The following is a 26,659-nucleotide window of genomic DNA, read 5'->3' as shown; positions in this document are numbered from 1 at the left end:
GAGGTAATAATTATTTTATTCAGGCATTTATTATATTTAATAAATTTCTATTTAGGCAATTATTATATTTAATTAGATATTTCTGAGTAGATGTTTTTGGTTCTCAGCTGGGCAGATTTTTTGGAATCTACAAAACACGGAAAGACTTTCACAGGCTAAAAAGAACAGTAATAAAACAGATTCATTGAGTGCACAGTAATTGCCAGATGTGGTTCTAATAGTGATGAGCGTTTCTAGTTTTGGAGCTATCATAAATAGTGATGTTGCGAATATTCTTGTCTCTTGGTGCACATGTGCATGCATTTTATTAGGAATGTAATTTCCAAATCATATGATAGGCATGTATTTTTCTTTAGGTAATAATGCCAAACATCATCCAAAGTGATTGTACCAATTTTCCTCCCATTTGCAGTATATGACAGTTCCAGTTGCTTATCATCCTAACTAACATTTGGTGTTTTCTTGATTCTGATGGGTGTCTAGTGGTATCTTATTTTGGCCTTAATTTGCAGTTCATAGTGACTAATAATGTTGAGCACATTTTCATATGTTTGTTGGCCATTTAGTCATCCTCTTTTGTAAAGTGCCCATTGAAGTTTTTAGCCCATTTTAAAAATTGGATTATCTGTCTTTTCCTTGCAGGAGTTCTTTTTATTTTATACATGAGTCCTGTATAAGATACCTTTATTGCAAATATCTTTTCCTATGATATGGTATGCATATTCATTCTTAATGGTATCATTTCATGAAAAGAAGTTCTTACTTTTAGTTTGATACTATTTATCAATCTTTTCTTTATGGATATGCTTTTTGTATTCTGTTTAAGAAATATTTGCCTACCCAAGGTGATGAAAAATTACTAATATGTTGGCAGGTTTTTTTCAATACTTTGATGTTGTCATTCTATTGTCTTTTAGCTTTCATCAGTTCTATTCAAAGCCAGCTGTAAACACTATTGTTGCTGATGTATCTTTTCCTTTGCTCCTCTGAGATCTTCTGTTTGTTGTTGTTTTTCAGCAGTTTTATTATTATGTGCTTAGATGTGATTTTATTGGACTTTATCCTGCTTGGTATTCATGGAGGATCTTGAATCTGTGGCTTGATATCTTTCATCAGTTTTGGAAAATGCTTTCCCATTACTATTCAAATATCACTTATGCCCTATTCTCTCTATCCTCTTCTAGGACTCTAATTTCACCTATGATACATATTTTCATCTTGTCTCATAATTCTCTTACATTTTTTCATCATTTTTTATCTGTTTAATATTTGAAGATTCAGTCTGGATATTTTCTGCTGTCCAGTCTTCCTCTTTGCTATTCCTCTTATTAGTGCCTTAATCTGCATTCAATCTATCTGTTTGAGTTCTGAATTTTATACTTTTTATTTATTTATTTCCCACACCACGCGGCATGTGGGATCTTAGTTACCTGACCAGAGATCGAACCCACGTCCCCTGCATTGGAAGTGTGGAGTCTTAACCACTGGACCACCAGGGAAGTCCCTGGGTTCTTAATTTTAGTTATTGCCTTTTTCTGTTCTAAAGTTTCTATCTGATTTAAAACAATGATTCTATGTGGGCTTCTATTTTTGACCTTATTAATCATAGTTATTTTATAATCTGTGTTTGGAACGCTTGTAGATCTACTTATTTTTCCCATTTTCCTCTTAGTCTTTACTTTGGTCTTTGTGTTCAGAATATGTATGGTAATATTTAATTGAATGTCAGACATTGTGATTTGAAAATTTTAGGAATAATTTGAGAATCTGGATGATGCTTTTGCAGTCTGTTAGACTAGGAAAGACTACATAATGTATTGAGCTAATCAAGACTGGGCTTACTGAGTTTGTGAGAGCTGATTTACTTTCACTTTATTCCTGGTTTATTCTGGTTATTCCTGGAGTGTACCTCTTCAGCAGTTCCAACTCCCAAACTCTGTGAGGTGAATGAAAGATTCTCAGCCTCTAGGCTGTTGCTTACAAATTGCAAAGGCGTCAAAAATACCAGGCTCATTTCTCAGCATTTCTATTCAAATCAGGATCTTGGCTCCTTGAGGCTTGGCTGCCTTGATAGTTTTTGGATACTTTCAGTCTTGATTTTTTTTTTATGTTCTATCCAAATTTTATAGTTGTTCTCATGGGGAGAGTTGGTATAATGTAAACTAGTCTGCTATAATTGGAAGTGGAAGTATCTTGTTTTTATTTGCTCAAGAAGTATTTTTAGTGCCTACTGTATGCCAGCTACTATTATTCTAGGCACTGGTAGACAATGTTTAAATACTATTAAAAGTTACTCTTTTCATGGATCTCATGTTCTAGAGAAGGCAGATAAAAATAAATAAGGTAATTTCAAGTAGTGATAAAGACTATGAAGGAAATAAACAGTGTGATGTGTAAGAGAGTAGCTGGTTATAGAGAGAAGGCTGCCTTAAGATAGACTAGTCAAGAAAGTCTCCTCCAAAGAGGTGACATTTGAACTGAGACATGAAAGATGTGAAGGAGACAGCCAAGTGAAAAAGTAGGAAAAACAGAGAAAATAGAAGGTATGAAGGCCCTGAGGTGGAGAAAGAGACCAGTGTGGCTAGGACTTAGTGAGAGAGGGAACCAGTTGTATGGATAAGATTGAGGAGGAGATAGTCCAGGTAACAGGTAGTGAACTATATATAATGGGAGGAGGGGAAATACAAGTAGGAGAACTGAAAATGACTCCTAAGTTTGATTTTAGCCACTAGTTACCATTTATTGAGTTGGAGAAGACCAGAGGAGGACCATATTTGGAGAATGGGTATCAAGAGTTCTGTTTTTGACATGTTAAATTTGAGGTGCCTGTTAGGCATCCAAAGCAGGACATGTAAATTTGGGAGTTACTGGCACAAGGAAGATATTAAAGCAATGCAAATAGATGAACTCCCTTGAAGAAATATTGCAGAGAAAGAAGAGAAGAGAATCTACAGCAGGCCCTGAGGGACAAAAATATTTAGAGATTAATCAGAAGAGTAGGAGCAGCTAGAGACACAGGAAGGAAACCAGCGTTACATAAGCTAAAAGTGTTTCAGGAAGAAGGGACTGGTCAGCCCTTATGAATGCACTAAAGATTAAGATACAGACTAAGAAATGTCCATTGATTTTGATGATACAGAAAACATTGGTGACTTTGACAGGAACAGGCATCTTAGAATGGTGGGGGTAGAAGCTAGACTGGAGTATGGTGAAGAGCAAATGGGGACCTCCAGTTCTAGCAAAATGAGGACTGAACACCACTCATTACTCTCTAAACAAGCAGACATGCTAAATTCAAATAACAAATTTAAATGTATAGTGGCCTCACAAAAAAGGAACAGAAATTCCCAGGTACCTCCCAAAAAAGAAGAAACTGAAAACTAGAGTCGTATACATAGATGCTGACATCAAGAGGGGGGTGAGCATAAGTGCAGCAAGAAGGGCAGGGTTCATCACACCCAGAAATAGACCCTAAAGCCTAGCAGCTTAGTTTGTAATTCACTCACAGTGATAGGAGGGGTGTTCTTGGCCTTATGCATGGGAGGAAATGGGAGCTGAGATCCAAGCCTAAAACTGGGATGATGCAATTGTTGTACAGATGCTCTATGGTACTTCACCCTAGGTAGAGTCACTCTTTTCTGGTCTCTTTATTTAAATTAGACTTGTAGAGTCAATCTCAGTTCTTAGATCAGGCTGGTTAGGAATCTGGGATGTTGACTGAAAATTATATGTGTTGAACTTCTTTGTACATAAAGACAGGGTAATCCCAGATCTGATAAAGTAGTAATGTCCCAGTAATTGAACTCTTTCTGGAACTGAGCTAAGCATTCTACTGGGAAAGAATTTTAATTTAAATATCTGATGGACCCCCAGTAACTGTTTTTAATTGGAAGCTAATCCCTTAAATCGAGATGGTCAGTTTAGCTCAATAGCAAGTAGTCCATTAGGAGGACCTCTCGGAAGGCAATGAAATGGTTTAAAGCACCTATCTCCTTTGGTTTAGGTCATAGATTATCCATAGATTGCCTCTTGCACCAATAATTCTAATTCTCTATTACAACATGCAAATAAATTTTTTTTAAAAAGGTAAACAGTGAAACTCTCTACTGTCTAAAATATTTTACTGAAAGTCAAGCAAGGCCTGAAAATGAAGCTAAAAGAGGTGGTAAAACTGTACTAGTAGCTAATTCCTAAACAAGGACCCCTTAACATGATCATGGTTTCTTAGAGGTATCCCAAAACTATTCTATTTAACTTTTCTTTTCAAAATGAAAATTGTTTTATTGGATTTTTTTCTGATTCCAAATGTAATCAATGTTCATTGTAAAAAAGTTTAAAGTTCTAAAAACAAAAGACTTTCTCTTCTTAAATTCCCAGTTCTTTCAGACTCAGCTAAAAACTTTGTCTTATTTTTACTGAGCAAACTGAGTGATTCAGTTTTTCCTCAATTCCACTCTATAAATATATAATTGGTAGATACTTTTTTTTTTTTTTGCCCAAGCAAATTTCCTATTACTTGAAATACTTAAACTCAATGTACAGTGATTCCATTAAGCTTTAAGAGTTTCAGATCTTGGTAGTTGGTGGCAAGAATAACCACAGATAGACTAAGTTTATGAAGGAAAAAGTAAGTCTTTGGGAAAAACAAAACATATTTTATGAACGCTTTTTCATTCTCTCAGGCATTATGGTAAGTGCGACGTGATTGGCTTGTGCTACTAATCTCTACTTGCTCAGAGTTGCCACATTAATCCTAAATCTACTCTATTCAAGGACAATTTTTATTATATCACTTTACAATTTAAGAACTTCCAGCGGCTGTCTGTTATTTGTCTAAACAAATCACCCTAGCTTGACATCAGTGGGCCCCATGCCTTGCTAGCTATTTCTCAAAGATTCATTTTCTTCCCATTCATATGTGTTTCAAGCTCATTGCCACCCCTGTGGGTATAGCATCAACTGAACACCCATCCTCTTCTTTCAACAATTAAAATTCTATGCTTGTCTCATGACCCTAGCCAAAACTCACCCACTTTTCACTGACCTCTTATGATTTACATTTTACAGTATATTCTGTCCTCTATACACTAGTATGTATTTACTAGTTGGTTTGATTATAGCTATTCTTTAGTTATTTCATGACTATCTTATCTCTACAGCTGACTTTATGTAGGTATTGCATGTGTGATATGAAACATAGAGTCCATGGAATAGATCCTTGCCCAGAAATATAGAGGCCATGGAAAATACAGTTGTTCAGAATGCATCCTCTATCAACATATTCAAGCCAGATATTCTATGACCACAAGTTCATCAGTTTTGGTAACAACCCATCTTCTTTCCAAATCTCAATACCTTAGTAATAGATACTGCCCATCAGAGTTGAGGGATTAAGAGTTGGATAGGAGGACTGCTGTGTGGAACTATGGCCAGATTTAACAGGCCATTATGTGGACAACTGAGAAGTTGGAAAGCAATATAGAATAGTAGAAGGAACACTGGCTTTGGACTTAGGCCTGGGTTCAAATTCAAGTTCTACCATATATTAACAGTTACCTTATCTTATTGTGAGGATTAAATGAGATAGCATGTGGATGGCTATTGTGGGTCCCAGTACATAGTAGGTGCTCAATAAATAGTAATTATCGTTATTATCTCTAAGTTATAGTAGGTCTGCACTGCAGCAAATGAGGTTAGCTGTTCAGTGAAATATCACAAGCCATAAAGTATCCCTTGGTAGATAGCCAGTTTCTTATGTTGAATTAGCTCAAATTCTTTGAGTACCAATTTATACAGCATTTGTTGGTTGATTTGCTTTTAAGGAAGAATGTCTAAAAGACGCTAAACTGCCTCCTTAGCCAAGGACACATCAGGGGCCTGTCTCTCTGTCCCTGTAGACGGCACAAACAGTAAGACATCAAGATAATGGCTCTAGTGCTGGATTGGATGCAGTCCAAAGGCCAAGTTCACATGTATTCGTACTGCAGAACAACTCCTAAGATTATAGAATCTTGGCTTTGGAGGGATTTTCTTAGAGGATGTGGAATTTTGCTATTTTTGTTAGAAATATCCATTATAACATTCCAGATAGATCATGTAACTTCTGATTTAAGGGGAAGCTCACTCTTTCGCTAAACAGTCCGTTCTGTTGTAAGCCCTAACCAATAGACAGTCCTTTCTTAATCAAATCCAAATATGCCTGCCATGACTTCTTCCTAGTGTTTCTAATAATGTCCAGCAGAGCAATGGAGATTAAGTATACCCCCTCATCCATTTGAATACCCCTTAGATATCTATTCTAATTCCCCTAGCTTCTCCAGAATAAACATCCTGCTGTCTTTATGTAGCTATGCCTATTTTCAAGGTACATTTATCAAATATTTGGCTTTAATTTTAAAATTAAGAGCTAATAAATCTGAAAATCCAGAATTCCAGGGGAAACTGAACTATTTTAATCAAATTTGGACAGATTGGTTTTTTGTTGTTTTTTGTTTGTTTTAAAGTTTTATTTATTTTTGGCTGCGTCGGGTCTTAGTTGCGGCATGCAGGATCTTCGTTGAGGCATGCAGGATCTTTCGTTGCAGCACCTGGGCTCTTCGTTGTGGTGCACGGGCTTCTCTCTAGTTGTGGCCTGTGGGTTTGCTCTTCTCTAGTTGTGGCGGCATGCTCCAGGGCACGTGGACTCTGTAGTTGTGGCACATGGTTTCCAGAGCACATGGGCTCTGCATTTTGTGGCACACGGGCTCTAGTTGAGGCATGTGAGCTCAGTAGTTGTGGCCTGCGGGCTTAGTTGTCCCGTGGCATGTGGGATCTTAGTTCCCTGACCAGGGGTCGAACCCACATCCCCTGCATTGTAAGGTGGATTCTTTACCACTGCACCACGAGGGAAGTCCCCAACAGATTGTTTTTAATAAACCAGGGTATTGAGACAATAGAAAGTGATTCATATTGAAAGGCACATATGCCCTAAGTAAAGAAACAAAACATGCACTACAGTATGACATTTGAAATAATAAATGTTGGTGCAATGATTACTGCAGTATTTATCAGATTTTTAACAATGTCTTTATATCTATACTTTCAAAAGAGTTGGCCCTATCTTAATGTTAGAATAAAGGTATGTAAAGAAGACTTACAGAAGCTTGGATTCATGGGTCTAAGCAGTAATGTTTTCTCTGTTTGAAATGGGATGAAACTATAGAAAGCACCAAAGCAGAGAAATAACATTTAATTCAACAAGATTTAATGCCTTCCATATGCCAGGTGCTAGAAATAAGTAGCACATAAAATACATAAAGTACATGGTTCCTGTTCTCACGATACTCAGAATCTAGAGGGGAAAACAAATATAGATAACCATAAAAACAACAACCAATAAAAAAAATAAGGTGTTCATTATTTCCAACACATTTCTGCCTCTTTGGGGACTGTTAAATCTACTTTTACAAGAGATATATAGACTCCAAAATGCATTTAATTAAGTTTAGTGTAAAGATCTTCAGACAGATCTTGTATAGGTTACTCTGAAGCTTATTTACTGACAAATGCACATCAGTAAACTTAAAGGCCTAAACTCAGAACGCAGAAAAACCTTAAGGGAAAACAAGACAAGTGGGAAAAAGAAATAGACTTATGGCATGGTTGTCAACCTAAATAGTTGTTAATATAATGAACAGAATTGGATTATACAATACAAGGTAGGGAAGTATCGTTCTGTAATACTCTAATGCTTGGCATTGTTAAACTCTTATTTGGAATGTTCCCTTAATTTGGGTTGCCAGACATATAATTGCATTTGGAGAACCAGATTAGGTCTAGAAAAGCCTGGCAAATGTGAGTAAAGGAAATCTTATGAGAAAAAGTTAAATACACTTCCTTCCCTCAAGGAAAGAGAAGGTACAAGGGGGTGATTTGACTGTCTTCCACATGAGGAAGATAATGTTAATCATTTCTCATTTCAGTGACGTAATGAGTAAGGTTAGAATGGCCTAAAGTATGGCTGTGAACGTTTATTTTGGGCATATGAACTTTCAAACATATCATGATATATATTAAAATATCAAAATAGGAAACTCTCATAGGTGTACATTTTTACCTGTTTAGCTGGTCGGGTAATCTGATGATTTATTCCTTGATTCTGGGCAAATGTTAAGCAAACAGAGGTCTTTCATAACAGTGTGATTAAGGTTTACAGCAAGACTGTGAAGGCTGCTCTGGCATAGAAACAACTGTGAGTAGTACAGAGGGTGCAGGAAAAGGTCCAGGATGACACCATTTTTGTATCTACAGCTAGTTCTTCATCAAGAAACATGTTCATATATCTTGGGCTACAGAAAGTGTTAAAGAATCAATATGCCATTTCTGCTGCTGAATTTTTAAGGCTTTGCATCCTAAAACCCTAGTCTAGGGTGTGACATGAAAATGTGTTTGTCACATACTCAGAGGAGATATCTGGGTCTCTCGGCATAATTTAGATAAAATCTTAGCACATACAAGATAAGTTCACTGTTTTGGAGAAACCATTTTAGCCTGAACATATAAAAAATAGCACATAAAACCTGGATCAGTGAAAAATATATGTAGGAAATAGCTCTGCTTCCCAGTAAACACCAAAAGTGTTTTGTTTTGTTTCCTATAGTAGACAGGAGAGAAATATTGAGCTGAATTACCAAATAGTAAAGTTGCAATTAGTAGAATTAAATCAAACCACCCTATATGCTTCCCCTTGAAAAGAAATCCCATTTCCACTCACAACCACCTAAAACTGTCACTAATAGTGGTAGACCACTGTATGAGAAAAAAGGAGGTAGAATTTCAAATTTTATATGTGGAAAACAAAATTATTAATTTCTTTATCATAACAGAGCCTTATCATTATGAAAGTCAAAATGTTAAAATGAGTTTTCTCATAGATCATACCCATGTGCTATTCTGTCAGGGTTCATACCCCATAATGGTATATCATGATGATACAGTTTTTCTATCCCCTCAGTTGTTTTTCTGTTCTTTATAGATGTTTTCTGTGACTTTCATAACTCTCTTACGTACATGCATGCTCTTGCCTCTGCGTGAACACTCCCAGATTCTTCCATCCACCTATCCTGTCCTCATCACTTCACTATCAGAAAACAGATGGCATTTGACTGATATGCTAGGAAGAGCCCTAGTGGCAGAGAGGTGAGTCCCAGGGCCCAGATCCCTTCTGACGGAGTCTCATCATTTCACTACTTAGAGTTCTTTTCGAGAGGAGGTTCCCTCCACCTGGCTGGCATGCCCTCCATGCTTCTCCCAGAGGTGTATGCTTTGACTGGTCCTCCTGAAGCAGAAATGGAAGTTTGAGGTTCTCAGTGTTTAAGTAGAAAAACCAATGGAGGGGGTCAGCTACCTCCCTCTCTCTGACCTGTCTGGAGTGGAAATGGAAGTTTTAGGGCGCTGGGAGTGGAAATGGGATTTCTTTAGGAGGGAAAGTATATGGGGCGGGGGGCGCCTGGATTTAATCCTATTAATTGCAGGTTTACTATTGGCATGCAGTCCTCAATCCAGCTCAGTATACCTCGTCCCTGTCAACAGCATGGGCTGTGGTGTCAGATCACTTGTGTTCAAATTCTAGTATTTTCTCATCACTGGTTTTATGATTTTTATTTTCCATGCTCTTCTGGTAAAAAGAAAATACGTTAAACACTGCTATCGCGCAGGCACCCTCACCTTAACCACGTTCGAATTAGGCCCTCTTCAGGATCCTTCCCGCTCCCTCTCACTTTACTCTCCAGCTTTTTAAAAGGTGTATTCCGCACACTTTCAAAACCCTACAGTCGGTCTCTGCCACCATCGGTTTGAGGAGCTCTGTGTACCCACCTCCTCCGCTCTTGCTGCAGCCAGGGTGAGAGGATAATAGGAGGGCAGAAACGATGGGGCCCTGACTCCCAGCTCCTGGCTGGGTGCCTGAGAGGAAAGCCAGCATTTTTGGGCTCCGGCAGCAGAGGGCGCCACGTTTCCCCGAGGCATCTTCCCTCGGGGCTTAACAGGCGGTACCATCTTGACCGGAAGTACGGCCTAGAGTCCTGAGGAGAGGCCAAGGACCCGGTCACCTTTTGATGTCCTAGGGCTGGAAGCAGGCCGTCTCTCGGAGGAGCTTGGAGAAGCATCTTCTGTGGCCAAGTTCATCCGAAGTGCCTGGTAAGCCCACCCAGCCGCCCAGGAGCCCCAGCGAAGCCTTGGCTTTCGCCGCGCAGCCTTTGAGCACCGCCCCAGACCCGGGGTCCTTGTGAGGTACCTGCCCGGGAAGACTCGCAGAGAGAGAAGAGGGCTGCTCCTGGGTTTTTCTCCGTCTTGGCCAGACCCGGGATGGTGGAGGGAGGGCCTGGCCTGAGTCTGGCCGGCGCAGGGAACTAATACTTGGTAAAGATGATACAGCCTATCTCTGAACTGTGTGAGACACAGGAATGTACGTGTTCAAAAGGTCTCTTTCTTTTCTGGTGGACGCCAGAGACTCATTCTTCGCCCTTTACTGCTCTGATAACTGCGAAGTACAAATTTTTAAGTTTCTCTTTTCTCACCTTGAGCACGTCATAGACTGATACTGATCTCTCAGTGTGGAACCCAGCGGTCTCTTATGGATCATTGCAGTACTAGGTTGGTAAAAGCTTAAAGTGCGAAGGGAGAGGGAAAGCAGTGATACCTTCAGTGAAGAATTGGGCCTAAAGGTGGAACCTTGCATTTGATCATAATTATTTAGCATGATATGCCTGAAATATACAGAACTAAATACTTGCTTATCTTAGTATAGTCAACTGGAGTACATTAGAAATTGATAATGATCAGACAAAACAGTTAATATAAGTATATTCACATTCTATGATTGTCAGAATGTGCCTACTCCAATCCATTAATATTATCATGAAGCAAAATTACATTTCTGAGCTACTGTCTGTACATAAAAGTTGCCTTAGTTAATTTAAGCATAGTAATAAATAGGAATGTTTGATTCATTTAAAGTCTAAAAGTATCTGAACTAGATTTTGTATAATTTATGCTTCTCAATCCCTCTGCAATCTAAGCATATTCTTTACTGTGTTATACCTTTAGAGAGCTAACCCTCATGTTAGTCTACAGACTGTGAGCTGTGGAGGTTCCAGTCTTTCTTTTTCACATTTAGTTTTGCCACTGGACTCTGGGCTTCAGTGTCCTCACTTGTAATGCAAAGGAGTCAGGTGAAGTTATCACCAACGTCTCTTCAAGCGTGAATTTTGCATGACTAATCCATTGTAGAACACAACTAAAATAATGGTTCTTTTGTAGTTCTCTTGGGGCTTTTACTATTGCTAGGAATCATGCTGGAAAGATACAGGCATCACGTGGAATGCGAAAGGAAACACAACCGAATAATGGCCATGTTTTGAGATAGAGACTTCAGTGCCAAAAAAAAAAAAAGCGAGAAAAGGATGTTTTGTTAGTGGTGTTTTAAGGAGAAACATGCTTGGAAAATGTTCTTCAGTATTTCTGGATAGAGAAGTACCAAATGAACGTGTCCTTTTAAAATTACATCAAGCGCTGTTGCTCTGCATACTCAGGGTGCAAGCTAGTTAGGAAGGGCAGAGTCCCTGACCTACGCCTGAACCGCGTGAAGTTTTAGGTCAAAGCGGGTTTGGCTGCTAAGCGTGGACCCGGGCGCCGGAACCCCTAGATGGGAAGGCCTCGGTGAGGCTGCCGCGAGTTCACCTGCACATGGGCTCCGCGCGGGGGCCGCGAGCACCGGTTCACCCCACGGCAGGCCCCCGCCCAGACACCAGCACCTCCTCTCACCTGAGCAGAGCCCAGGACGGTTAGCAGCCCAGGGGGCTCCGTCAGGGGCCAGGGAAGTGAAGTGACTTGCTCGCTTTTGTTTTCTTCGAAATTTGGGGGTCTAATTCCTGCCGGGCTGGGGAATGACTGCAGTCTGGGTAGTGTATTTAGGGTGGCCGTGAGGGCGGTGGCCCGACCCAGCAGCTTCACGGGCCAGCTCCGCCTCTGCCCCGGACCGGCGCTTGCGGACGTGACCGTGGCTGCTCCCGCCGCCCGTTACTCGAGTGCGGCCCGCGGAGGACGCGCCCTGGAGCCGAGCGCCCTCGGCCGCCACCTGCGGGGCCGGTCGCCCGGGTGCGGGGCGCGAACCCGCCAGGAGCGCGCGGCGGGCGCGGCGGCGGGAGGAGGAGCCCGGAGCGCGACCGAAGGACACCCCGTCCTCCAAATGCTGCCACTTGACTGAGCCGGCCGGTGGTGAGAAGGCGGCGGCGCTGCCCTTGCAGCTGGACCGCACTCCGCTTTGGCCCGGGCCTCAGCTCGCCGCCCGCCCAGACGCCGACCCACCGCGGGGCAGCGCCGGCCCCGGAGCTGCAGGAGCGCCGGATGCCTGCTCGGTCCCCGCCGCCGTCCAGACGCCCGAGGGGCGCGCAGCTGCCCGCCGACGTGTAGAGTAAGTGAACACCTGGGAGGTGGGCGACCTGTGTGTGTCCGTAGGTCTCTGCTCGTCAGTTTTGCCTTTTTTGATTTTCAGTGGCAGAAACCTGTGAGTTACAGGAGGCTTTGATTAAACCGGACCTTTCTCGGCCAGCTGCCTCGGCTAGAGCCTCAGTGCCTCCGGCTCGGCTCCTAATTAAAGAACTTAGCCCCCGCTCCTTCCACCTTGTTCTGAGCCCTCAAATTCAAGGTTTTGCTTTATGAGTTGGCAGTTTCACCTTCCACCCGATCCTTTCTGCCTGAAGAATAAAGATTTTCAGGTAGAAGATTTGCCTGTGAACACTTAATTTGTATGCCAAGTTGTCAAGCTTGTGCTCTGAATGGCATGTCAGGAGCAAAGTGTGAGCTCCTCTTTGAGCGGTGGGAGCCTGAATCTCGAGGCGAATTATGATGCACATAGGAAATAAAGCAGAGTTGACGGTAAGATCCTTCAGCTGTTAGCGAAGGGATCTGAGAAGCAGAGCAGAACAATCGGAGTTTGTTTCTCTTATGTTTCCCGTCTGCCCCCTCCCCATCCTTTATGGAATTAGGTTAACAAAAATTGTAAACTAGTAAACGTTCTCATCAAAGACCCCATTGTTTTAGGATCTGGTATTTATGGTATTTATCTTAGGGAACATTTTAGTTAAGAATTCAGAGGAATAAGGAGTCTGCTTTGATTATGACAAAGTATAAATCACATCAAGATCAACAGTTGAATATACCTTTAATTTTTGGATGAGGCTGTTTTCAAGTACCTGATATAGGTACCATATATACAGATGGGAAATAACATTAACATTTAGGTATTCTGCCTGATGTATTCAGCAGAATGGTCTGTTAAAACAGTAACTTCAGTTTTTAACTTCTTTGTTTTGCCATCAAACAAAAATTACTTACTAGGCCCACAATCTTATAACAACAGGGTACTTTAAAATCACAGACCAACCTCCAATCCATTTTAACATTCCCTCTGTTGCACTCCCAACAGACCAGCCACACTTTGAGGGAGCACTTTCAGTGACAGGGAGCTCCCTGCATTGTGAGGTATCCCTCCTTTCTGTTATTGTTAGCAAGGCCTTGTTTACACTGAACTGACAACTGCTTCCTTGGACCCGTTTCTCATTAATCCTACTTTTGCCAATAGCCCTCCAACTCGTGAAATTATATGTAGAATCTTTCAGCAGAGAAGATCTACAACTTTCATCCATCTGGAAGCGTCTATGACCAAAAAACTGTTAAGAAATGAAAAGTCTAGGTGGTACAGAGTAAGACTTTCGTCTCCTTTACTTGACAGCCTTTCAGATCCCTGAGCTTTGGCTTCCTCATCTGTAAAATGGGAATAATGATATACTCCATCTACCTGTAGGGTTGTTGTGAGAATCAAATGAGATAATGTTCATAATACTTAGCATAATTGCCCGGAAGTCAGTAAATGTTAGTTATCTTCACCAAATAATATTCACTTTAATGTTTCCTTCCTTACCTAAGACCCTTCTCTGTGCTAAAGATCCTTAGCCTAAAATTGAATGCATTAATTCAATCTAGTCTGAACAATGCAGAGTGCAATGAATTCCTATCTTCAAACAAAATCATGTAATTTCTTTTTGATGTTCTTACTTTTTTTTTGGTTTAATTAATTTAACATCTTTATTGGAGTATAATTGCTCTACAGTGTTATGTTAGTTTCTGCTTTATAACAAAGTGAATCAGCTATACGTATACATATATCTCCATATCCCCTCCCTCTTGTGTCTCCCTCCCGCCCCACCCTCCCTATCACACCCCTCTAAGTGGTCACAAAGAACCGAGCTGATCTCCCTGTGCTACGTGGCTGCTTCCCACTAGCTATCGAAAATCATCTAATTTTTAATTGGCTTTTGTAGTAAATACACCAAAGTTGACTAAAATACTCACCACCATGACCCCACACACACTTTGCTGTCAAGGTAGGCTTTATTCATTCTTTAATTATGCAGTTAAAAATTTCTTGAATATGAACATTTTTTTTCTTGTCTTGTATTACTTTAAGTTAGATGTGTTTTAATCTTGATTGTGGCATTCATCATGTTAACTCTGCCTTCTGATTTTGTGTCACCTGCACATGTGGCGAGTTTGTTCACCAGACATTCGAGTCATTGGTAATACATGGGACAGGTCTTTTTGCCATGGTGGCACATCTAGAAGCCCGTGGCACACAGAAAGTCCTGGACTTTTGGAGCCTGGCTACTAGCTTTGCGACCTTGAGAAACTTCTTTTCCATGTCAGTAAAATGAGGTTAGGAACATCCGCCTTTCAGTTAATTGTTAGAGTTCAAAGTAATATATTGAAAATGCCAAGTATAGTACTGGTTGGGAATCTATTTGGCCCTCAGTAGACATTGCTGAGACAAATTAATTAATCAGCTGAACTCAGCTAGCACTGTCCTTCAGATTAAACTGTTCTAGCCCATAGGTCAGTCTTCTTCATAAGGACATTATGGGAATAATTTTAATCAAATGCTTTGCTTAAATTAAAGATCTTGAATATTCTCTGGTCTACCACAAAAGTAAATGATGTTAGTTTAAAAATTACTGATCCTTAGTAAACCCCTAGTTCCTTGAAATCCCCAGTATTTTTCCCCCTAAATATTCCCCGTTTTCTGATTAAATCTTGAATTTTGCCAGATTGGTATCAAATTAACTGGTTTGTAATGCCTAGGAATTCTATTTTTTTCCTTCAGTTTTGAATTTTTAAAAAATTAGGGAGAAAAAGTGTATTTGAGTCTCTAGCCTCTTGAGACTTCCCTCCTTCTCCATGTTTTTCTGAGATTGTCAGAATATTTCTGTGCTTACATCTGCCAATTCTCCCTGGAATATAATTCACCAGATTTTGAAGACGTGAATTCTTTTAAAGTGACTTCTGCTTGTACCTTGGTTCTCTCTTAAAGAGGTTTCTTCTGTCCTTTCCAGCTTAAAGATCATTTGCTTTTAAGAAAGCAAAACAGTTGCTGAGCAGTTCTGTTTTCTTTCTCTAATTAATATACCATCTGCCTTGGATTTGGAATTTTTTTTTTAAACTGGAGCCTGTTTTCCATAGTAAGAGTGATATGAATAGAATGGCATTCTAATGTTGTAAGTTTGGGGAGTAATAAATAACTAGTCAGTATCTGATATAGGAAGAGTCTGTACTTTAAGAATAAATTTATTCCTTATAAATTAAGAGTTGTGAAATAAAGGATGTTTCACAAGGGGCTGAAGATAACATAAATTAGTGAAGCTGTATGGGTGCCAGACACAAGGGAGTGTACAGAGTCCTGTGAACTGGAGAGTGAATGCCCAGCTTAGAACTATTCTAATTCAGAGCAGTTGGAACATTACACTGGCTAAACGAAACACTGGCCCTAATACTACTGGGACTTTGTGGCTTTTGCTTGTTGTAAGTGCCCTGAAAGAGGTAGAACAACGTATAGTTCACTGTTTTATCCCCAGCATCTAACACACTTTGAAGCACATGGGTATTTGATAAATAGCCGGACTTTAATTAGCATTCATTAAGTGCCTCTGTGGAGAACTGTTCTGTGCAAAATAGCAAAAGGAGAAATGGCTACTGCCCTTGAGGAATCTTTAATCTCATTTGGGGAGGCAGCACTTATAAATTAAATAGGCTGGACAGGAGTTCAAGAATTCTGGATAAAGGTTTGAGGAATTCCAGGAAGTCTGCCTGAAGGAGACAGGGATTCCCCTAGCCTTGAAGATGGCACAGATTTGGTTTACGCAGGGAAGAGGGGAAAGGGTGCTGGGTGGAGATATGGGGCAGGTGGTATTTTTCAACCTAAGGGAAGGCCAGAAGGAGAAAATGAGCATGGGTGTGTGTGGTAAGGATAATAGCTTGAGGGGGGGAGGAAGTTTCCTTGGATTAGTGAGAAATTATATCCAATAGGTAAAAAGGCTTTTTTTTAAAAAATTGGGGGCTGGTTTCTTATTTACTTTTCTTTTATTTTTTAATTTTTAAAAATTTTTATTGGAGTATAGTTGCTTTACAATGTTGTGTTAGTTTCCACTGTACAGCAAAGTGAATCAGCAATATGTATACATATATCTCTTTTTTGTTTAAATTAAATGTACCTCTGCCCCACCTTACCTCCACTCCCCAGCCTGAAATATTATACCATCAGCTACAGAGAGTAGGAACTCTATAATGACTCCTTAGGAGTGTGGTATATGTATCACGAAAAAATTACCAAAATTTAAATAGCAAAACTTTCAAAATTCTTGCTCCTTTGACCCAGAGTCCAAGTGGGTTTGGATACCATGTTTTTCCATGTCTCCATTATAAGAATAATGGTTCTTTTAAGCATTCAAAATTACGTGTACTACTGCCTGGAATTTAATTTGATGCATAGCACTTAACACTTATAATATTTATGCCTCCTACTTGTTCTAAAATATTTGAGGTGGTTCCACTACATAACGTAAAGACTAATCTTGAATATGCAGGGAAGGAAAAAAATCATCTTCCTCTCCTCTCTTAGGGTCATTGGCTGGGCCTGAAGATCAAACTGATAATAGATTAACAGGAGAAAAAAATTAATTACCTATGTATGCATGGGAGTTCACAAAGAAATGCGATTCAAGGAAATGGTTAGAATTGCGGACTTCTGTATCATCTTAACAAACGGTGATACAGTGTGGAAAGGGGCTAGACTAAGGAAAGGCGGGCTTCTGGCATGACAGTGAGTTCTGAGAGGGTGGCTAGGAAATGTATGATAAATAAGGGTGGTTTGTTTTGCAGATAAGAATTGTCTCCAGAGTGGTTCTCTTCTTGGTATAGGAGACGGAGACACATTTACAAAGGGAAATTTATGCCCTGCTTTTGGACAAAAAAGGTGGAGGGCAGAGAGCTAATTGCCTTTGGCTCAAAACAAGGCTTATGCATTGTCGTGACAAACTGTGATCCCTCTCAAATTCCTTAATGACGATTGAGATAAATAAAATTTAGTGGCTCAGAAAAATGTCAGTTAAGATTGTTTGATCAATTAATATGAGCAAGATTTAGGTATTTTGGACCAACCTCGAATTAGAAACTACTTATTAAAGTTCAGGCTTCGAGTGAGGCAAAGTGTCTACCCTCCGTGAATTCATGGGCTTGTGAGAGAGACTGACAGATACATCATCCATTCCAGTGAAATGGGATATGCATTCATACTGAAATGTAATTCCACAAGGATCTACATTTTTTAGGATTGTTTTGTTTGGAGTATATGGTTTCCACCTTTAAGGGAAGTTTTGAGATTGGGGTATCTGATGTGTTTCTTGTGGGTGGACTTTTGTGGAGGGGATTGGAAGAACTGTTCAGAACCAGGGAGTGTGAATTACCCAAAATAATCTACTCAAATGTCATCTTTTCCTTCCTTTTCACAGTGTTTTTCATCCTTCCTCTTACCTCATTATCAGTTTAGTAATAATAGTAGCAGAATAGCTGCTGCATTTCTATGGTGCTTTATGTTTTTCCTTTATCACTATTCAGAGGAATTTGGGGCAGGCATTATTACCCTCAGTTTAGAGATGAGGAAGCAGAGTCTCAAAGAAGCAAAGAAAAACTCCTGTGGTCACATAGCCAATTAAATTCCTCTACCCTTTTTTAGACAAAAGTTATGTGAAGAACTCTGGGTAGAATCTGTTGGTTTTTCTGACTTTTCTGAGCTCAAAATGACACAAGTTTGCTGTACATGATAAATTTCTCTCCTTGAGCCCAGTGATGTTCAAAGAAAACTCTATGAGAAAAAGATTTTATGCGTTGATTTCGAGTATGAAGTCATTTTGTTTAGTGGAGCCTTTTAAGTTTGGTATTTTGTAATAACAAGGTGTCATTTCTTAAAAGAACCTTGTCAGGATCTTGGATGAATGACCTGTCTGCACTCAGAGAAATGAGAAATGGCTTAACAAAAAATAATTTTGCTTACCAAATCCTAAAATCTGAAACAACTTTTCTCTTCTTCCCGTACATATAGCTTTAATAAAAAGCATACTTTATACTGTATATAGAAAAACACGGCCCCCAAAGTTGATATGGGCTAGAATGTAAGGTTCAAGCATGTTTAGGTAGATCACAGATGATAAATATTGAGTTTATGGGAGATACAAGAGTTGCTCAGCTTTTTAATATTCTAATTTATTTGTAAACACTGACCTTCAGGAACCAGTGCTATGGAGCACATCTATCATATCCCCTCACAAACTTGTTCTTGCTTCTGAATCCTACATTAACTCTCATCTGACTCAGCATGAAGCCGCCTTCTTTAAAAAAAAGAATTAGATATACTATAGTTTTATTGACTTTTTACTTGCTAATTGAGTGCTATCGCCTAGATCTTGTTATGGGTCCAGTGCTATTCTGTCTCTTTGCAAAATGGTTGAGTCTCTTATTAGCATTAAATCTTGGTGTGAAGCAGTAAAATGTATTATATCAAATTATTAGTTTGACTTTTTTGTAAAAGATATTTCTGATGATAAAAAATAATATATGCGTTTGAAAAAAATTGGGAAACAGAGAAGAGGATAAAGAAAAATTTAAATTACCTATAATCCCACCATCCAAAGAGAAACACTGTTGATGTCTTCCTGTTTTCTATTCTTTTTCAACCATATATATTTTAAAAATTGGAATCATACATGTATATTATAGTCTTATGCTTTTAAAAATTAACTATAAATTCTGAAGACTTGGAAGAATCTAATCTTTGTAAACTTTTCTACTATATTTTAGGAGGCAGATTGTAATATCATCAATGTTTGGTGTCATTTCTTTAGCTAATGATAATTACACTTAAAATTGTATGATATTACAAGGCAGGCTTATAACAGTCTTGAAAATATTTTCAGTGAATGGAAATGTTGTGGGAAATTATTAGTTCGAATCACAAATAGTGAGTACATGGTCTGTTTTTAAACAATATTTTTGTTATTAACAGGCTGAGCTTTTAAATTGTTTTGCTATGGATAAATAAACCATTTGACCAGTAATTTTAAAAGTTAACATGTGAACATTTCCTCATGTTACTAAATATTTTTTAAAGTTATTATTTATTTTTGTATCATGAACTACCCTAAAACTTAATTACTGGGTTTCCCTGGTGGCGCAGTGGTTGAGAGTCCGCCTGCCAATGCAGGGGACACGGGTTCGTGCCCCGGTCCGGGAAGATCCCACATGCCGCGGAGCGGCTGGGCCCGTGAGCCATGGCCGCTGAGCCTGCGCGTCCGGAGCCTGTGCTCCGCAACGGGAGAGGCCACAGCAGTGAGAGGCCCGCGTATCGCAAAAAAAAAAAAAAAAAAAAAAAAACTTAATTACTTAAAATAACATAAAATTATTTCACAGTTCCTGTGGATCAGGAATCTGGGTACGGCTTAACTGAGTACCTCTGCTTCAAAGTCTTTCACAATCATTTTGTCAGTTGGGGCTATAATCTTTATCTGAAGGCTTAACTGAGGGACAATCCCTTCCTTGCACACTGCCGTAGAGAGATTTCCTTCAATTTCTTACTTTATGGGCCTCTCTGTAGGGCTGCTCACAACACAGCAGTTGGCTGCCATTACAGTGAGAGAATGAATGCAAGACAGAAGTCATGGTTTCTTTGAAACCCAGTCTTGGAAGTGACATCCCATGGCATTTGCTATATCCTTGGTAGAAGTGAGTCATTAGTCCTGTATTTAAGGGGAGGGGATTAAACAAGGCATGGGAATTCCAGCAGGCAGGGATTGTTGAAGGCCATTTTAGAGACTATCTGCTGTAGTTATTAATAGTTCCATAATATTCCAGGATATAGACATATGATAACGAACCTCTTATTGTTGGACATTTAGGTTATTTTCAACTTTTCTTATTATAAAAGGGCTTTCATGAAAATTTTTATGTATAAATATTTGTCTACAACTCTGTTCGTTTCTTTAGGATAGATTTCTCAAAGTGCGATATTTGGGTTAGGGCTTTTAACATGAATTGTTATGCTACTGTTGAACCAATTTGCACTACTAACATCTGTATTTGAGTGTCCATTGCACCACGTCCACTTTAAGACAATTTTTTTGAAGAATGGGTTTGTAAAATAAATTGTTCCATAATTAGGCAGTTTACTTGAATTAGCACATGTCATGAAATGTGAAAGGAAGGCACTGTGATACAGCAGCAGATCCCTGAAACTAGAATCAAAAGATACGGATTTTAGAACAGGCAGTGCATTTGGTCTCTCATACAATGTCATCAAGGTCACATGCTTCCCCAGGCAGGATATTTAACCTGTTTACATATAGAGTTATACATCAATGTATTCTGTAAAATGAGGAAAAATAATTCCTTTCTGTTGTATAAATTAATTATAAGACACCAGGGAAACAGGAAAAGGGAAAATGCAAATGAGATATGCTCAACAGAAACAGAGGTAGATGGATAATTTACTCTGAAAAGCCCCAGACACTTGGTTATCATTTGTAACTTAGGGCTGTACACACTGTGTTGCTCTCTAAGAGGACTGGAATTTTATTTAAACTATCTAGACTTAAATTATTTAAATCAGTTAACATTTACTGAGGCCCTTTATTATGCTAGGCATATAGAAGTGAGATACAAAGATAAACAATTACTTATTACCCATCTTCTTTCAGAAAGAGTTTAAGTGGTATGGCCATATTCCTGCCTTTGAGAGTCTAGGCACAGACTTGTAAACAAGCAGAATGAGAAAAGTACAGTGATGGAGATAAATATGTTATGGAAACCCAAGAGAGGGACAGAGTAATATTAGGTAGTGGGAACGCCTTTACACAGAAGTGTACTTGAGATAGACACTTAAGAGTGGGTCAGTTTTTAAAGAGAAGATATCTGTGTGAATAAGGAGGGAAAAAAATAAGAAAGCCCTTTTGAAAGAGAAAGCATTTTACAAATGTGATGTAGGAGTTTATGGAGTAAGTAATTGGCTTAGTATATAAGGACGAGTGGATCATGATTTTCAAACTATAATGAATTGAGGACTGAGCATTCATTTTTATGTTTTATTAGTTTCATGTTCTGATTTGGGCTCAGATAACCTAGTTTCAGCTACAGGATCTGAAGAACAGTCCAGTTGTAACAAACTAAAGGCAATATTCTGACACCGTTACCCTGTTCCCTCTACCCCTCACCTCCGTTTAACAACAGTTGCGTAAGGAACTGCCTTCAGAATTTTACAGAGCTTAATTCATGTGTCATGAGTACAGTTGTGTCATTTAGTTAGGACATGACATGACTGAGAAATTAGTACAGAATATAATGTTTAAATGTTTTACAGTCTCAGTGGTGATCTAGATCAGGTTTTCTACAACTAGTTCGTCAGAAGCTACTTTTCATTTCCTGCAAGTATTTAGATTACAGGGCTGGAGGAATTACTGCAGACTGAATTCAGTATCTGTAGTCATAAATAGGAGTGGTCAGGTGAAGCCAGACTTGTACCCAGAGTTAAGCCTGTTTGTTTCCCTTCCCTACCCGGAGGACCTGGTAAATGAGATGAAGCACTGACCCCTGACTTAGATCTGGCGCCCAATTCTAACTCTTTAATTCCCAAATGACCGTCAGCATTCTTAGGTTATAATTCTCTTTCCTTAATTATAATCCTAAAACATAATAACTAAAGCACTTAAAATAATAATTTGATGTTAGCAGGTTTAGGGGACAATCTAAGAGAGAGAAGGAAAGGAAATAATACTTACTGAACACTTGAACACCTTCCATGTTCCAAGGCGGTTCTAGATGCCTCACGTGTAGAAGCTCACAGTTTTTATGATGAACGTCTGAGGTAGATTCCCAGTTTACGGATGAAGTCATACCACACAGCTCTGCTCAGGTTTATTAGAATCTCTTATATCGTCCTTTATCAATGTTATTTTCTCTGCCTCTCCATTGAGAAAATTTGGCCCCAAATGTGGCTTCATGAAGAGCCTCCTGTGACTGCCCTGGTGTTGAGCAGCTGCACACAGCATGTGTTCTGTGTGCCTGAGGACGAAAGCAGCTACTAAGTTTCCAAAGACTGTACAGTAGTGCCCTGAGGTGACCTTCAGATGGACCAAAATCACATTTGCTGTATTTTCTAGCTTTTACTTTTTTGTGAGTATTAAATTTGAGTTCATTTCTGTTTGCCAGTTTAGCTGGTGTCATTTGATCCTGTTATGAATTTATAGTCTAGGTCAGTGACTGTCAGTATTACCAGTACGAAGTCCTCTGTTTACTGTCCAATTTTCATGGACCCCTACAAGAAGGAAAATATACTCTTAGGATCCAATATTAGAGAACAAATAACGACAAAGCTTCAGTTAGGAACTTCGTTATTGTTTTTATATTTTTAAATTTTTTTTTATTATTTTTTTTTGCAGTACGCGGGCCTCTCACTGTTGTGGCCTCCCGTTGCGGAGCACAGGCTCCGGACGCGCAGGCTCAGCAGCCATGGCTCACGGGCCCAGCCGCTCCGCGGCATGTGGGATCTTCCCGGACCGGGGCACGAACCCATGTCCCCTGCATCGGCAGGCAGGCTCTCAACCACTGCGCCACCAGGGAAGCCCCGTTATTGTTTTTAAATGAACCCAGTTATATTTTTTAATGAATTCGCATTTTAATTAATTGCATCTACACTGAAATTTGAAAGACAGTATATTCATTATGCTTTTAAAGACTATAATGTGGTTTTTATCGATATTGTATAGATATTTGCATTAATTCAGGGCTAGGGCCCATTTTAAGGTATAACGAGATATAAAATGTCTTAAAACCTGTTTATAAGGCTTAGAAGATTATCTGAAGTAGAACAACAGTAATAAGCATTTCTGTTAATCTAATATTTAAGAAAGACTTTCAGGGATTTAGCAGCCTGTTCATTTCCAGAGCAGATTTGGGAAGTTACTTTTTTTTGCTAGAACTATATGGTCTGGCCCCCACTCATATTCAAGTTTTGGCTTTTTTTGTGGCACCTTCCCTGGCATATTCCCAGGGAGCTTACAAACCAGGCTCAATCTGATGACACTGTATGCAGGACGGTGGTCCACAGCTCCAAGATGAACTATGGACTGCAGTAAACTGCATCTTCTGTTTGAAAGATCTAATAGAAGACCCTGTAGTGGCTAGACCCATTCCTGAGGGAAGTGCCAGGGCTATGTCCTGACACGCTTTATATACTCAGTGCTTTGAGACTTCAAAGTAATATTGAGGGAACCAAGTAAATGGGGCTGTCTTTTCTTTACGTATGACTCTGATGTGTATGTATATATGTATGTGTGTTGGGATTCGGGGGAGGGAGTGATGGGAGAAAAGGCATCTTTATATTTTATTTTTGCTGGCAGTGGCATGAACAAATGGCCACTTCACATATTAGGACAAGGGTAAAACTAAGGATCCTTTCTGGGCATCTGCACTAATTATAGCCTGAATAAGTTGTCATCTCATTCTCACTCTATCTCCCATTGATTTTATTTTGTTAAAGAAATTTTGAAAGCACTTATACTGATGGATATTGGTGCTGAATACGTGGTAGAAACTCAATAAATACTGGCTCGATGGTTAAGGAACGTTCTCACTGGCAGCTCTTTATGTATCTTAAGATTTTAAACTATAGTATAAAAGAAATTGATTTTCAGTATTTTTCAAAAGTGTGTTTAAAAAATATTTTATACTTCTGTATCAGCTAGTTACATTGCCAAGAGAGCCAAAATACTTTTTTTGGCTAATATCCAGCATTAAATGTATCATACCTTCAACTGATAGCCATGGTAACTTTCCAACCTGACTGATGAATAATACAGTCTAAAAATTAACTTAGAAGAGGTCATCCCACATGCTGTCCTAAGAAAACCAATTATATAATCTGCTCAACTACTGACTTGCATTACTAGCTAACATTGTTGAAACTTTAGTTCTTCATTATGAATCAACTATCTTATTAGGGGATAATGAAATTATACAAAGCTTATTCTTCAGTGCTATACAGGTTGGGATTATCATTGCCTTTTTTTAAAGGTCATTTTATTCACATTTCTTTATTAGTTCACATCTATAATTTTATTTATTTATTATTTCCTTACTTATTTATGGCCACGCCGCACGGCTGGCAGGATCTCAGTTTCCCAACCAGGGATTGAACCTAGGCCACAGCAGTGAAAGCGCTGAATCCTAAACACTAGGCCACCAGGGAACTCCCTATCATTGCCTTTTAAGATGTCTGTCAAGTGTTTGAATAGCTGCTACCATGAACAGTAGTAGCATAAACTTTTTGTTTGTTTTTGTCTCTGACTTTCCTTTCAGGATCACTCTTCCTTACTCATGATAAATCTCAAGAGGCTTCTGTAGAACAGAAATCACAGAATTAAAATCTGATTAACAAAAATATGGAGTTACCAATGCTGTTCTATCAGGGAAACTGCATCTTTTCTAAGCATGTGATGATGAGCAATTCCATTAGACAGTTACTGGACCAGTTGATTACATAATGGCATGAATGTATCAGTGTTGTTTTATCCAAGATAGGACCTGAAGGCCAGAGTTGACAGCTAGTCCTAGGTAGTGGTCTCTGGGAGCCTGGGAAGCTCCAAGCCATAATGTACCTGCTGATGGAGACCAGGTCAAGGACTGGGACAATGAGCAGAGAGTAACAAGAGACCCTGGGAAGAAGCTACACTGGTCTTTGTTTGCCAGAATTAACATCAAAACTAGAAGTGGGGAGGGAGGTTCTATAAATTCAAGAGAGGGAGAATGTTTAACATTTAAATACTATAAGCCATGATCAGATAAAGTATTATTAGAGCAACTGTTATTCCCAGAAGAACACTGAATTAGGAATGGGAGCTCCATGCTCACTTTTATGGATATATCCCCCATTTGCTTATCCATTCACCTATTGATAGACATTTGAGTTGTTTCCAGCTTTGGCTGTTGGGAGTAAAGCTGCTCTGGACATTGGTATACCAGTTTTTTGCAGACATGTTTGCATTTGTCTTAAATAAATACCTAGAAATAAAATGGTGGGTTCCGTTCTTTAAAGTGGTTGTACTGTTTTCCACTCACACCAGCAATATATGCATTCCACATCCTCGCCAACACTAGGCATTGTTGGGCTTTTTAATTTTAGCAATCCTAATGAGTGTATAATGGTATTGCTGTGTTTTGTTTTGTTTTTTGGCTGTGTTGGGTCTTCGTTGCTGTGCGCAGGCTTTCTCTAGTTGCAGCAAGCAAGGGCTACTTTTCGTTGTGATGCGTGGGCTTCTCATTGCAGTGGCTTCTCTTGTTGCGGAGCACAGGCTCTAGGCGCGTGGGCTTCAGTAGTTGCAGCATGTGGGCTCAGTAGTTGTGGCATGCGGGCCCTAGAGCACATGGGCTTCAGTAGTTGTGGTGCGTAGGCTCAGTAGGTGCAGTACACAGGCTCAGTCGTTGTGACTTGCAGGCTCTAGAACAGGGGTCCCCAACCCCCGGGCCGCACAGCAGAAGGTGAGCGGCAGGCAAGCGAGCAAAGCTTCATCTGCCGCTCGCCATTGCTCCCCAGTGCTCCCATTACCGCCTGAACCTTCTCCCTCCGCCCCGTCCATGGAAAAATTGCCTTCCATGAAACTGGTCCCTGGTGCCAAAAAGGTTGAGGACTGCTGCTCTAGAGTGCAGGCTCAGTAGTTGTGGAGCACAGGCTTAGTTGCTTCGTGGCATGTGGGATCTTCCCAGACCAGGGATTGAACCCGTGTCCCCTGCATTGGCAGGTGGATTCTTAACCACTGTGCCACCAGGGAAGTCCTGGTATTGTTGTTTTGAAAATACCTTTTAAATTTACATACAGTAAAACTGACTTTATTTTGGTGACTAATTCTATGAGTTTTGATATATGTATAGATTTGTATAGCCACTATGACAATCAGGATATATAATGGTTCTACCACCCAAAAAAATTCCCTTTTGCTGCCTCTTTGTAGTCACATTCTCCTCTTACCCTAACCCTTAAAAGCCACATGTTATCTGTCCCTATAGTTTTGCCTTTTCCAGAATCATGCATTATGCAATACATAGAATCATGCAACATGAAAGAGTTTTAAGACTGGCATCTTTCAATCAGCATAACACCTTTAAGAGTCATCGATGTTGGTATCAGTATCTTTGTTGCTTTCAGCTTTTGGCAATTATGAATAAAACTGTGATAAATATCTGCATAAAGCTT

The 26,659-nt window shown here is 39.6% G+C and overlaps 1 protein-coding gene across 2 annotated transcripts in view; it reads left to right on the top strand.

Moving 5' to 3' along the window:
- The window catches only part of C7H2orf88 (chromosome 7 C2orf88 homolog), an 81,779-nt gene that overhangs the window by 39,792 nt on the left and 15,328 nt on the right, over positions 1 to 26,659 (top strand). Inside the window, exon 1 of one of the 2 annotated variants that reach the window (XM_032637355.1) lies at positions 12,304 to 12,451. The exons of the other annotated variant lie outside the window; for it this stretch is intronic. The gene's annotated coding sequence lies outside the window, so the exon portion shown is untranslated. Of the gene's footprint in view, positions 1 to 12,303; positions 12,452 to 26,659 lie in introns of those variants that run through there. 2 annotated transcript variants of the gene reach the window in all.

The sequence above is a fragment of the Phocoena sinus genome, chromosome 7 (genome assembly GCF_008692025.1).
Source record: "Phocoena sinus isolate mPhoSin1 chromosome 7, mPhoSin1.pri, whole genome shotgun sequence".
NCBI classification, from domain to species: domain Eukaryota; kingdom Metazoa; phylum Chordata; class Mammalia; order Artiodactyla; family Phocoenidae; genus Phocoena; species Phocoena sinus.
The sequence above is the reverse complement of the archived record's forward strand: the minus strand, read 5'-3'. Positions and strand labels throughout refer to the sequence as shown.